The following is a 12,051-nucleotide window of genomic DNA, read 5'->3' as shown; positions in this document are numbered from 1 at the left end:
GATAATATGATAATGTAATGTGTCGATGATCATACCATTTGGGGTATTTATAGCCGAAGGTAGGTTTCCAAGGAGGTATGGCCGGCTGCAACAGTGTTCCTGTTCATCAACAGTAGCCTACGCACGTGCCCTGCTGGTAGTTGGTGGGTAGGCAGCGGCTGATAGTGACCAGGCCTGCTGTATACTGTTCCCTTTCCACCAACTGCCGGCTACGCACGTGGTATGACAGTAGTTGGTGAGTAGGCAGCGGCTAATAGTGATACAGTACAGGAGCATGCTGCTCGCCATGCTGTATCAGTGAGCTGTCGTATCTCTGATCAGATCTTTCGCCCATACCTCGTCAGGTACAGTAAAAGGTCCTTCAGTATAGACTGGCTTATTTGGGCGGGAGTATTCCCCCTCCCGCCTCTGTGCGGGATTGCTCCCGGCTTTGCTCATTCCTTCAGGTGACACTGAATGATCGAGAGCTAAGTACCTAGTGCGTGTAGCCATGCTGCGCGGGTGGCCTTCCCTCATGGCTTGTATCCGAGGCTGCGGGAACAGGCGGAGTCCACCATGGGAGGCATTTCCTGCGGGAACAGCTTGCGTACTGCGCGTAAGGACGTCACGTCTCTGAGCATGGTTGGTCCTGAGGATCCAGTTGGTTTTTGCGCAGACGTCCCTGTTTAAGGTGAGTCTTGCGGGACCAAATGGGCTCTACTGGGACCTACCTTTTCATGAAGAGGTAGGTCCCAGTAGAGCCCATTTGGTCCCGCAAGACTCACCTTAAACAGGGACGTCTGCGCAAAAACCAACTGGATCCGCAGGACCAACCATGCTCAGAGACGTGACGTCCTTACGCGCAGTACGCAAGCTGTTCCCGCAGGAAATGCCTCCCATGGTGAAGGACTCCGCCTGTTCCCGCAGCCTCGGATACAAGCCATGAGGGAAGGCCACCCGCGCAGCATGGCTACACGCACTAGGTACTTAGCTCTCGATCATTCAGTGTCACCTGAAGGAATGAGCAAAGCCGGGAGCAATCCCGCACAGAGGCGGGAGGGGGAATACTCCCGCCCAAATAAGCCAGTCTATACTGAAGGACCTTTTACTGTACCTGACGAGGTATGGGCGAAAGATCTGATCAGAGATACGACAGCTCACTGATACAGCATGGCGAGCAGGATGCTCCTGTACTGTATCACTATTAGCCGCTGCCTACTCACCAACTACTGTCATACCACGTGCGTAGCCGGCAGTTGGTGGAAAGGGAACAGTATACAGCAGGCCTGGTCACTATCAGCCGCTGCCTACCCACCAACTACCAGCAGGGCACGTGCGTAGGCTACTGTTGATGAACAGGAACACTGTTGCAGCCGGCCATACCTCATTGGAAACCTACCTTCGGCTATAAATACCCCAAATGGTATGATCATCGACACATTACATTATCATATTATCATCATAATATACCTGATATCTGCTCTAGCAATCTCTTAATATACTTTTATATTTAAAGAGCAATCTAGTCTGATTCTCACGCCGGAGGGTGGTCACAAGGAGGAACCCCCCCCTTCTCAGTGACGAGCTCACGGTGTCTGTTTTGCAGGTTATCAGAAGAACCATCTTCCAAGGGTCTAACCCCTCGTGGGAAACAGCTATCCAACCCCCAGGTTACCAGTAATCTGCCCGGGGTCCGGTTAGTGTTTCTTCATTGGCGCCATCCGTGCATAAAGCTAGAACTTTATTTTTCTCTAGTTTTTTCAAACTTCTACAAAGATGGTTAGAGAAATTCCGGTAACCACAACCCCAGCTACTGGGATGAACACCGGCAACACAGTTTTTACGAACACTACCCCGGCTACCGAAGCCGGGGCAAGTGAAGTAAATTTTACGAACACTACCCCACTTACCAAAGCTGGGGCAAGTGCAGTAAATGATCACCTATTGGGATCCACCGATATCCAGTTTGAGAAACGAAGACTCCCCCGCCAGACTCTCGATGAAGTTAAGGCATGGGCGGAGGCACGACAAAAGGAATTCCAGGCTGAGTTGGACGAACGCTTGCGTTCCGTGCAACAGGCCGACGAATTCGAATACTGGGAGGATGACTCGGAGGAATCCGACTCCGACGCGAACCCTCGCCATAGGGCAAAAGGGAAGCGTAAAGAAACGGAATCCCAACCGAAAAGGCATTTTGGACAAGCCTTCAAACCAAAAAGCACAGGTGGAAGTCCACGGGACTTCTCTAAAACGTTCAGACCAAACGTTGCAAATGCAGGAACGTCCAAATTTGCAAGGGACATTGCTGAAGCAATCGCCCCAAAGAGTGCCAAACAAATGCCTAACATAGGCACATATGACGGTATATCTGATCCAGACGATCATTTGAACAGGTTCATAGCGGGGGCAACCGTCAGTAATTGGACGGAACCCACGTGGTGTTACATGTTCCAAATGACGCTGGCGGGGGCTGCTAGAGCATGGTTCGATCGTCTACCGGTCAACCACATCTACGACTGGGCAGACTTCCAACAGAAGTTTAGCCAACACTTCAGCCAGCAACGAAAGTATACCGAGGAGCAATGGACAATCCTCAAATGCATACGAGAGGAAGATGAATCTCTGCCAAACTTCATCACTCGCTTCAACTCAAAGAAGCTAAGTTTGGGCAATATCAGCGAAGATCTCGTTCGCGCTGCCTTCATCCAGGGCGCACATGACCCAGAGCTCATCCGCACCCTAACGGGTAAAGATGGCATGCCATCCACATGGGATGGCATCATGACAGCAGCAAAACGCTATGCGGAAACAGAGAAGCAACTGGGTAGAGATCTCCCACAGAGCACAAACCTCTACACCCAGAGGACGAGAGAAGACAACGTCCTCACCGCCCGACTAAATAAAAAACGAAAGCTAGGCATTTGGCAGTCAAGGGTAAACTTTGACACCTCATCCGGCTTGCAACATCGGTTGGACGGAAGGGATAATGTACAGTCGCACCGGAACTCCAGATGGACGCCACTCACCAAAAGCGTCACTGAGATATTCGCCACTGAAGAGCTCCCATGGCCAAAGCCTCCAATAATCCGACATCGTCACGATGCTGATCGGAGCAAATACTGTGACTTTCACAAGACAAAGGGCCACAACACTGAAGAATGCATAGATGTAAAAGACATGGTCGAAGCATTTGTCAGAGATGGGACGCTCGCGCACCTCGTGGCGCAATAAAGGCTGAGCAGGCGGATGCGTGTAGAACCCCAGCTGGGGAAAACGAATAAAAATTCCAGCTTCAACATTGAGACTACATGCTGCGTAAAGAACGAGATCCCGAACCAGGTGCGTATCGGCTCGATGGCGCTCCCATCCCAACATGGAAGGGAGCTCATTTACACAGTTTGCATGTAAATCAATTCCAATTTGTAAAGAAAAGGCCAAGAGCCACTTCTAATGGAAATGATTCTCTTTTAAGAACATCGAAGCTGATGATTTTACATTTATACTTTTCTGAACACTAATATGCCGGTTTTCACCGCATAATTACGTGAGGTCATTGCATGGGAAGGCGGTCCTACCCGCACGAACCCAAAAAACGTGACAAACCTTCACGCAACCGCGCGTCGAACGGTTAAACTATGCAACACTGGTGACGGCATTCACATTACGTAAAGTCGTTGCGTGGGAAGGCGGTCCTACCCGCACGAACCCAATAACGTGGCAAACCTTCACGCAGGTCATTTGAAGGAAAAGTTCAATTCTCCCATTAAATGAAAGTGCCGGTCTATCCGCATGAATCATGAAAGGAAACTGAACACTAACCTATCGACAACCGCGCGTCGAATGGTCAAAAACAAAATTCTTAAAAGGATAAGGAAAACCTACACGCAGGTCAGATAAGGGTAAAGTTTCGCCATCCTACTAAGTGCAAGTGACGGTTCTACCCGCACAATCACGAAAGAGGAAACAAAACTTCTCACCTATTATCAACCACGTCCAAAGGTTAACTTATCCTCAAAGGATGAGGAAAACCTACACGCAGGTCAGATAAGGGTAAAGTTTTGCCATCCTACTAAGTGCAAGTGACGGTTCTACCCGCACAATCACGAAAGAGGAAGCAAAACTTCACACATATTATCAACCACGTTCAAAGGTTAACTTATCCTCAAAAGGTAAGAAAAACCTACACGCAGGTCAGATAAGGGTAAAGTTTTGCCATCCTACTAAGTGCAAGTGACGGTTCTACCCGCACAATCACGAAAGAGGAAGCAAGACTTCCTGTTATCAACCACGTTCAAAGGTCAACTTATCTTAATGCCTTAGAAATTTCGAAAAGGAAAACCTACACGCAGGTCAGATATAAGTTAAAGTTTAGCCATCCTACCAAGTGCAAGTGACGGTTCCACCCGCACAATCACGAAGGAGGAAGCGAAACTTTAACCCACTATCAACCACGTTCAAAGGTTCTTATTCTAAACACTTGGAAAATTGCTAATTTAAACTAAGTATGCAAGTCATAAGTTTATAAAGCAAGGAACCCAAAGAAGGAAATAACAATCTTATACGCAAAAAGATTAATATTTCAAGAATATATTACAAGAATGGCCGGGAAACTACCCGCCTAAAAAAAAAAAAAAAAAAAAAAAAAAAAAAAAAAAAACTATACAAGTCTTAGCAATGGGAAGGGATCTTCAGGATCAAGCTTCAGGGACGCTTCCACTTGGACCCGCTCCGTCAGAAGAACGGGGTGGTTCGAGGAACGCTTTGAGGACAGCTAACCCATCATCAGCAGCAGCTACTTCGTCCACCTTCTCCACCACTGGATGCGGGAAGGCGGCGTATTGGTTCAATGCTTGGTCATAAATGGCTTCGGTATCCACATTGAACAAAGGGAAGTTGGAAGGCGGGACGCCTTTCTCAACAAACCCTAGACTAAGCAAGAAGCCGGCCTTTTCCCCATCCTCATGAGAAGCGTTGAGGGCTGCGGTCATAGCATCATCGTAAGAGGTCTCTGAAAAGACCCGACGCACAACCTACAAAGAAAACACAAGTATTAGAACCTTTTCTTATAAAAGAAAAGCGTGAAGATAAAACTAAACATACCTGAGGCAACGCTTCTCGAAGAAGCCATTGGAGGGCAGCTTGAGCTTCGTTATGGGCGCGTTCGGCTTCGCTCTTGTTAAGGTTGGCAAGTAAAACTTCCTTTGCGGCAGCCTCTTCGACACCCTTAAGCTTCCGCTGGGTCTGGTCAAGCACCCCCCTCTGGTCCAGGATTTCCTGGAGTTTCTTGGCATCTTCCATTGCCAAGGCATCATGAGCGCGTTGGAGAGCCTCTAATTTGCCTTTCAGCTCCTCATTCTCCACACGCAAAGGCTCAGCAACGGCTTCAGCCTTGGCAGCCCTCTCGGTTGCGTTTCGCGCAGTCTCCCTGGCCAGCCGAAGCTGTTCATTCACAGCTTGGGCAGCCTTGGAGCGGGCCTCGAGTCGCGCCTGAACTTCAACCTCGAGGGCCTTGAAGGCTTTCTCCTTGTCGGCGGCAGCTGCCGCCAGCTGTTGGTTCTCCTCCCGAAGAGCACGCGCCTCAGATATGTCCTTGGCGCGAGCTGCTTTCAACTTGTCGTTTTCACGACAAAGCAGCTCGACGCGCGGCTGCATCCGGGCCTGGAGAACCCGAAGCTCATTAGTTAGCCTACCCTCCTGGTAGCTAACCATGGCTTCCCCCAACGCACCCAGAGGAGCAGCGTGGCGAGCCCAGTCCACGCACTCCACAGGTGTGCGAAGGGTTGTTCCTCGGCGTATGTTCCATCGAGGAACATACACTTCATTGGAATCCGACACTGCAAAAGAAACAAAAGCAGTAAGGAAAAGATGATAAAAAACATAAGGGAAAAAGAAAGGAACCCTACGCACCTGTAGGGTCAATGACAGGCCGATAGCCGCCAAACCCATCACCTGAACCTAAAGGAAATCCATCCAACAGGTCAGGCAGACGGGAAGGTGGCAAAAATCGACGGGAAGCCCTGCGCGTACCTGATGGTCCGGCCATCGGTGCCGGTGGCGCGGGCATGGCGGCAGCCGCCGTGGTCGCCGTTGTGGTCGCCGCCGTGGTCGCCGCCTTGTAAGCAGCAGCAGTAACCGCCGGCTCTGTGAAGGATGCTGTAAAAATCGCACTCACAGCCGGCGGTGACGTCATCTCTGCCGGAACAGTTGGCTCAAAGGAATGAGCAACTGGACCAGCGGATGCAGGCGCAGGCGCCTGGGTCGACGCCTCAGGAAGGCTGACCGAGCCTACCGTCATTGGCGGGGGGATACTCCCCTGCGCTTCACCCCGGAATGCGTCAACACCCACGCCTGCACAAAGAAGAAAGTGTTAGATAAATTTATAGTGATAAATCTGCAGACATTACGATTGTACTTACGGGTTTTCTTGACCCTGAACGTACGGACGGGCGGGGAGGAACCCGATGGAGCCGGCCTCTTGGTACCGGTCACCGTCGTCTTCGTTGGTTCTCCGGAGGTAACGGTCGTAGCCTCCGGAGTAGTGGTCTCCTCACCACCGGGCTTCCCCGCCACCTCTTCACTATCTGACTCCGAGTCAGAGAGAACCACTGGATCAGCTGTGGAGGCCTTCTCCTTCCCCTTCACGCCGGCAACAGCCTTCTTCTTCCGCACAAGGGGAGGACCATCTGCGGATTCCTCAGAAAAAGACAGGATGTAAGGATTTCCAGCAACGGGTACAGCATTGAGGGGTTCAGGATAGAATATCTCCTTACCTGGCCGCCGGTGGCTCAGGATCTCTTGGCCCGGCGGATAGACCTCCACAAACCTATCCGCCGTTTGCTCCAGGATGGGCAACTCATTGTCGTCCAGAGCACGAGTGCCCACCCGCACGGGACTGTCAGCTTCCCGCGGGAACAGGAGCGACTCCAAATTATTCCCCTCTGAAAGAAAAAGAAACAGTTAGAAAATTAACTAATATCAGCAACAAAGACAAGACATACCATAAGGAATAGAGTTCAAACCATATTCAAGAAGGATGGGAAACCGGGACGCATCCTTCCATACCCGGCTCATCCCCAGCAGCACCATCCCGGACTCCGCAAACCGGTAAACCGGAGATTGGACCCGGGATATCTTCGCGAACCATTCCGCCTCCTGGTAGCTGGAAGCGTGAAGGCTCGGAAGCGCTTGACCCTTCTTGAACTTCATAGCAATGGGGATGGCGCGGGCAGAGATGTAGAAGAACTCCCGCTTCCACGATCGGAGACTGCGCTCGGTCACGCAGATCTTCAAACCCTTAATACGGGTTGTCAGGGTGTACCACCCCTGGACGCACCTCCAAGTATAAAAGGTCATCAGGCGGTCCACGTAGGGCTCAATACCCAGAATCCGACACACCCACTCGAAGTGCCGGACCTTGGCAATCGCCATCGGATGCACCTCGGTCAGGTGCACCCCGTGCCTCTCCAGGACACGGTACACAAACTTTGTCAATGGGAACCTAAGGTTCCCATAAACAAAGAATGCAGCATATACCCCGATCTTGCCACTGGGGGCATCGTACACAGTCTGGTGGGATTCAGGAAACTCAGGCTCGAGAGACTCGAGCATGAACTTCCTGACGATGTACTGGTACTGATCGACAGGTAGAGCACACTGGCACTCGCCAGCAGTACTCCTATCGTCGGCTACAGCTTCAGCATCATGAGAAGACATTTTTGCAGAAAGAAGAGTGATTTCGGGAAAATGCTTGCCTGAAAAAGGGGAGTATTTGCCGGAAATCACTAAGAAGAAGAAGAAGAGAGGTGAAAGTGTGGATTACAAAGAGGCCTCTCCCCCTTTATATACTAATCGCAATTAATGCGGTGAATTTAATGCGGAGGAGAGAGAAATCGAAGGTGCAATGAAACTATGACACGTGGCAAAAAGCAGGCTGGCAACAGCTGTTGACAGGACGTGTGCCAGTAATTTCGCGGCCACGCGCCCGAAAAATCGTGCCCACGCGCCAGGAAAAGCGTCTGGAATGACCATGTTCTGTCACGTCACCATAACTTCCTGCACGTCCTGACACAGTCAGAAGAAACCGTCGCACGACGTTTCAGAGGTTTGGACTGTTCTTATCTTTTCACCAACTCTTCGAATTTCAAAATTCAAAAAATTTGAAAATATTAAAGGGTAAGCGGGAAAATACCCCTTACCCCTTGGCAAACAAGTAACCATAAGACGGATGCGGGTACAGTGTAAAGGCAAAACCCTTCACATACCTAGCACCCGCAGGGAATTGAAGCCAAATAAACCTTGGCAAACAAGTAACCGTAAGACGGATGCGGGTACAGTGTAAAGGCAAAACCCTTCACATACCTAGCACCCGCAGGGAATTGAAGCCAAATAAACCTTGGCAAACAAGTAACCGTAAGACGGCCGCGGGTACAGTGTTAAGGCAAAACCCTTCACATACCTAGCACCCGCAGGGAATTGAAGCCAAGTATTCCTCGGCAACCAAGTAACTACAAGACGGGTGCGGGTACAGTGTAAAGGCAAAACCCTCCACATACCTAGCACCCGCAGGGAATTGACGCCAGGAATACCTTGGAAGTAAAGTAACCGTAAGACGAGCGCAGGTACAGTGTCAAGGCAAAACCCTTCACATACCTAGCGCTCCGCTGGGAATTGAAACCAAGAAGGATCTTCTGGGCAATGCTAGCGGAAACGGAAATAACATCCCCGCATAGCGGGAACGTCGAGAACTACGTTGTTTGAAGCTCCAGGATGGAATTGGTGGTCTTAACATAATTGATCACTATGTTGAAACTACCAAAACCTCATGGAAAATCCATACAACTGGGACTCAATGCTCCTGACTTGCGAAGAGGTTACAGACCTACCCGCATCATACCCAAAGACCAAGCAGGAAACTCGGGCATTTCTGCAAGTGACAAGGACTTCCGCGGAAAGAATCCCCATGGAAAACCTTACAAAACCCTTTTCAAAACCCTTTGCTCAAAGTCCAAAAGTTCACCTCACTTTATTAAACACGCATGAGAAGAACATTGGACTGGGGGGACTTGAAGAGGTAGGTCCCAGTAGAGCCCATTTGGTCCCGCAAGACTCACCTTAAACAGGGACGTCTGCGCAAAAACCAACTGGATCCGCAGGACCAACCATGCTCAGAGACGTGACGTCCTTACGCGCAGTACGCAAGCTGTTCACGCAGGAAATGCCTCCCATGGTGAAGGACTCCGCCTGTTCCCGCAGCCTCGGATACAAGCCATGAGGGAAGGCCACCCGCGCAGCATGGCTACACGCACTAGGTACTTAGCTCTCGATCATTCAGTGTCACCTGAAGGAATGAGCAAAGCCGGGAGCAATCCCGCACAGAGGCGGGAGGGGGAATACTCCCGCCCAAATAAGCCAGTCTATACTGAAGGACCTTTTACTGTACCTGACGAGGTATGGGCGAAAGATCTGATCAGAGATACGACAGCTCACTGATACAGCATGGCGAGCAGCATGCTCCTGTACTGTATCACTATTAGCCGCTGCCTACTCACCAACTACTGTCATACCACATGCGTAGCCGGCAGTTGGTGGAAAGGGAACAGTATACAGCAGGCCTGGTCACTATCAGCCGCTGCCTACCCACCAACTACCAGCAGGGCACGTGCGTAGGCTACTGTTGATGAACAGGAACACTGTTGCAGCCGGCCATACCTCCTTGGAAACCTACCTTCGGCTATAAATACCCCAAATGGTATGATCATCGACACATTACATTATCATATTATCATCATAATATACCTGATATCTGCTCTAGCAATCTCTTAATATACTTTTATATTTAAAGAGCAATCTAGTCTGATTCTCACGCCGGAGGGTGGTCACAAGGAGGAACCCCCCCCTTCTCAGTGACGAGCTCACGGTGTCTGTTTTGCAGGTTATCAGAAGAACCATCTTCCAAGGGTCTAACCCCTCGTGGGAAACAGCTATCCAACCCCCAGGTTACCAGTAATCTGCCCGGGGTCCGGTTAGTGTTTCTTCATTAACTTATAACATATAAAATCCATACACAATTTTGGTCATTCATATAAAACCCATAGCCTACACACATAACAGTAACAATATATTTCATCCACCTTCTCCAGCAAAGTTGAATTTAAGGTATTGTATTGGTGTTCATAAATTTATTCAAGATTTGAATCACTAACCCGAAATCAATTAGTTTACTCGTTTCGCTAGTTTGGTCATGTTCAAAACTTGGAAACCGCTGAGTACATTGAACCGATCACTTAACTTTCTATTATTTATATCATTATATGCATTCTTTCTTTATTTTGAGAATATACGCTTATTATTACCGTCAGGTTTTTAAGGAGTATTGTAACTTCGTCATTCAAAAATAAAAATGTCTTTTGTATCATTGAACACTTTGTTTTCCTGAATAGTAAACTAATAATAAACGTTTCATCCGCAGAAATATCGTATTGAACATATGGCTGATCAGAACCAACAATTAGAGGGGTTGCGGTTTCCGGTTGTAACACAATATTCATTAGTAGCTAATGCTCCAGCAGAGAAAGGGTTGGGTGGATTTGCAATTGACTTTCTTATGGGTGGAGTTTCGGGTGGAGTTTCCAAAACTGTAGCTGCTCCACTCGAACGCGTGAAGCTTTTGATTCAAAATCAAGATGAAATGATCAAATCGGGTCGGCTTTCAAAGCCGTACAAGGGTATAGGGGATTGTTTCACTAGAACGGTTAAGGATGAAGGAGTTTTGTCTTTGTGGAGAGGTAACGGTACTAATGTTATCCGTTACTTCCCTACTCAGGTAAATTTCAAAATATTTATTTATGAACGGATTGATTGGGTTATTATCTAAAGGGTAAAAAATCGAATAAAAATTGGAAAATTCCATGAAAGAGAACTATGACAAAGCCATTTTACAACATCAAAATCATGAAAATAGTAAATTAAAATAGTGTCTTAACCGAAGAGTTTAACAAAATAGCCTCAAACTTTCAAAAGTTTTCAAATCAACTACTGTTGTGTGATCAGTGTCTCTCGACGCAACTGATTTTAATCTTGGGACACCCCAGAGCGTGCCATGTAGAAGCGTCTAGTTTGATGTAACAACTTCTTAACTAAAACTAGAATTGTCAAATGATATTTTTATAGAAGAAAAAAGTTCTAACTATTTTGTTAAACTTATTGGTCAAATAGATTGTTACCAAATATGAGAATATTGTATGGAAATAGTATAGTTTTTTGTTTTATAAAAAACATCAAATAATAAAGTATTAACTAAAATGTAGTTTTAGTAATTCTAGTTTTAATTATTGTTTGAAAGTTAAAGTTTAATAGTTTTAAAACATTTTCTAAGTTATGGTAATTTTTATTTTTGTAAAAGAATTAAGCCTTAAACATGTGTAAAACTTATAAATATTATTATTTTTTGGTATTTTTAAAGATTACAAAGTTGTAAGCTTGGATTATTGGGCAGGCCCTTAACTTTGCATTCAAGGACTACTTTAAAAGTTTGTTCAATTATAAAAAAGACCGCGATGGCTAATGGAAGTGGTTTGCCGGAAACCTTGGATCGGGTGGTGCTGCGGGTGCTACGTCCTCGTTATTCACCTACTCTTTGGATTATGCACGAACTCGTTTATCAAATGATGCAAAAGTTACAAAGACAGGAGGGGAGAAACAGTTCAATGGTTTGATTGATGTATACAAGAAAACTATTGCATCAGATGGTGTTGTCGGGCTATACCGCGGATTCAACATTTCGTGTGTTGGTATAATTGTGTACCGCGGTTTGTATTTTGGCTTGTATGATTCTTTGAAGCCCGTTCTTCTCACCGGATCATTGCAGGTTAGTAAGTTATATTGTTCAGTAATAGGTCAACATTGATTTAGTTGATACGGTTGCATTTAATAAGATGTAGGAACTTGACCCAAAAACATTTTTTTTGTATATCTTAATTCTTTCCAATAATTATTCAATGTTTTAATAACCGGTATTTTATTTGTATCGGATTGGGCTAAAAAATTGTACAACCGGTTGAACCAGTTTATATC

The 12,051-nt window shown here is 47.4% G+C and overlaps 1 pseudogene across 1 annotated transcript; it reads left to right on the top strand.

The window, feature by feature from the left end:
• The first annotated feature begins 10,451 nt into the window (after positions 1–10,451).
• On the top strand, positions 10,452–11,966 carry LOC143549600 (ADP,ATP carrier protein 1, mitochondrial-like; annotated as a pseudogene). Its single transcript, XR_013138163.1, has 2 exons — positions 10,452–10,801; positions 11,474–11,966. The product of XR_013138163.1 is annotated as an ADP,ATP carrier protein 1, mitochondrial-like (transcript).
• The last annotated feature ends 85 nt before the right edge of the window (positions 11,967–12,051 follow it).

Source organism: Bidens hawaiensis, unplaced genomic scaffold, assembly GCF_021521415.1.
Source record: "Bidens hawaiensis isolate Kalapana, Puna unplaced genomic scaffold, B.hawaiensis_p1.1 tig00015702_1, whole genome shotgun sequence".
NCBI classification, from domain to species: domain Eukaryota; kingdom Viridiplantae; phylum Streptophyta; class Magnoliopsida; order Asterales; family Asteraceae; genus Bidens; species Bidens hawaiensis.
Note: the sequence above shows the minus strand (reverse complement) of the source record. Positions and strands in the feature narration are given on the sequence as shown.